The 2,815-nt window shown below is 36.2% G+C and overlaps 1 non-coding gene across 1 annotated transcript; it reads left to right on the plus strand.

Annotated features, from left to right (window-relative positions):
- The first annotated feature begins 2,155 nt into the window (after positions 1–2,155).
- Positions 2,156–2,228, plus strand: Trnaa-agc. Its single transcript has one exon. It is a non-coding gene; the product is annotated as a tRNA-Ala (tRNA).
- The last annotated feature ends 587 nt before the right edge of the window (positions 2,229–2,815 follow it).

Consider the following 2,815-nt stretch of genomic DNA (forward strand, 5'->3'; position numbering starts at 1 on the left):
TCTGAGAAAATCCTCTGACAAAAACAACTTAATGAAGAAACAGTTTATTTGCCTCACAATTCTAGATTACAACCTATCACTGCAGGGATGTCAAGGCTGCAGCTTTTCCCATTAAATCCAAAGTTTACAGGATAGAGCAATAAATTACTGCCCATACCCTGGTATGTTCAGTTTAAAATCTATTGCCAAAGAATGGTCTCATCTTTAGAGGGCAAGTCCTCCAACCTCTATTAAGGTAATCAAGATAATCCCCCATGAACAAACTAGAGGACTACATAACCTAGATAATTCTTCATTGAGAGGCCCTTCTGTGGTGATTCTAAATTGTGTAAAGTTGACAATTCAAATTAAACTATTAGTCTACTATATATTTATAACCTTTTAGAGTTGTAATTCCAGTAGATAGCTACAAATTGGCTCATTTAATTTTGTAAGAGGAGGAAATAATAATCAAGCAGTTAGATGACTCCAGTCTCTCTCAGACCATTAGTATTGAAACCTGGTCTAGAACTCACAACAGCTGCTCTCCTTCCTGGTGCATTCTTCCCATGATTCTTAGCTTCCTGGAACTGCTGACAGACTTACATGTTCCAGATCTGCACCAGCACACAGATCCATTGTAAGTCACCTCTATTTTCTCAAATATTTGGTCTCTTTCTTCCTCCCCACCCTGGCACATACTTCTTGTAATCTGTAGTAGGTCAAGGATAAATATAAAAACACGTATCTTCATCTGAACTGGCCTTTATGTACATACCCCCCCCCCCCCCCCCCCCCCCGCGCTCCTGATTCTTTCCTTTCAATCATTTATCACAGCCAGCTCTTGTGATTTGATAGAGCACTGAGCTGGTTTGCAGCTGGAGCTTGTGTCCTTTATCAAATAGATGATTCTTGGTCACTATTCACTTGTAAGACAGTGTTAGTAATAATATATATTACTGGCGTCTCTGGAAAAGCAAACCATGGAAAGCCTGTTTTTAGACTTCAGGATGCTGTATTACTTAATCTCTTATTGCTGTGATAGAATACCATAACCAAGGCAACATACGGAAGAATGAGCTTATTTGAGCTTAAGGTTCCAGAAAGTTAGAGGCTATAATGGTGAGGAAGCACGGCAGTGAATGGCAGGCATAGCAGCTGGAGCACTATGCGGAGACTAGCAAGCATGACACACAGAAAGCACACTGGAAGTGATGCTGCGTTACTCTCAAAGCCCACCCCAAATGACCTCCTTTCTACAGCACAGCTGTACCACTTAAACTTCCTCAGACAACTGTGTACAAAGATAAATGTCTCAGACTATGGCAGGAGGAGTGGGGGGCGTTCTCACTCAAACTTCTATAGACCCTGGGCAGTTATAAACTGTTTGCTAAATTTCATTTTAACAAGTATAATCAAGATACCTTGAATCTCCCACCCATCTATCAGTCATTAATGTTCTGGCTAATGTCTGATTAGATGTACACCTTCACTTAATGTTTCCTTTTCTTATAATGGGAATTAACTCTGTGTTACTGAACTATGACAAAATATTGGATTTAAAATGTAGAACTTTAGAAATACATACATCTTTACACAGAACTCAGTTCTTTATCCAGCATTTAAGATTTTTGTTATTACTGCTAATTATAATCATCTTCATTATTACTGATGTTTCTCAAATGCTTTACTTACTGTTTAGCTCTTCCTACTGATACTTTACCATCTTAACATCACTGAGTAATCACAGTATTTCCAAAATAGGTTTGAATTGACTAATTTGTAAATATTTTAAATTTTCATCACCTTTATTTAGAATTTCTTTTCAAGCACTCCCTCAGAAAAATTAATGGTCACAGATGAAGGTAGAGGAAGATTCACACTAAGATGTTCCCTTACCCATTCAGTCACAATCGGGTAGTGGAAATATTGAATACAACACGTTTTGTTGCTGAATGCAATTTTCAGCTTTTTTCCAACAGTTTTGTAACACACTTAAACAAAACTGGGTTGCATGTAGCAAAGCAGACAATCTTGTGTCTTAATTTCATATATTGTTGTGGACAAATCCTCATATCATTTAAAAAGAAAAAGAAGCGCCTGCCTAGCAAGTGCAAGGCCCTGGGCTCGGTCCTCAGCTCCAAAATAAAAATAAATAAATAAATAAATAAGAGGGTTGGGGATTTAGCTCAGTGGTAGAGCACTTGCCTAGCAAGCACGAGGCCCTGGGTTCGATCCTCAGCTCCAAAATAATAAAAAAAGAAAAAAGAAAAAGAGGGGATTTCTTTCTAAAACACTTTAAGCTGATGATAAACAAAGAACATTTTTTTTTAGCTATAATAAATTTCCTGGCAATGAACAAATGAAAGGAAATTGAAATGGAAAAGTGTTATCACTCAGCATTGAGTTTCTTTCTTTTTTCAAACTGCTGGTGTCAATATATGTGTAGTGTTTTCACATTTAAAAGCAAGATGAATATTGCCTCTTTGACAAAAAGGAAAACACCACATAAAAAATAAAAAGCATCAGTAAATGTTTTAATTTAAATGTAATGCTGTTATAATTATGGTATCTTTTTCAGTGAGGGTTTCCATACTTATGTAAGAAACATGAAAAGAAAGAACTTTCCTTGTGTTTAAAATGTTTCTTGAAATACTTAATTTTCATGGAATGTATAGATCACCAAAATATGAATGGAACAATCTTTAAACCAAACTTTAATTCTGTGAGTCCCATAAAAACAGGACATGATATTATGTTATTTCTGAATGTAACAGCTGTATGATATACTTATTTACATTCCTCCTAAATACACACACTTTTCCCAATCTAAAGA

This window comes from Onychomys torridus, chromosome 11, assembly GCF_903995425.1.
Source record: "Onychomys torridus chromosome 11, mOncTor1.1, whole genome shotgun sequence".
In the NCBI taxonomy this organism is placed as follows: Eukaryota; Metazoa; Chordata; class Mammalia; order Rodentia; family Cricetidae; genus Onychomys; species Onychomys torridus.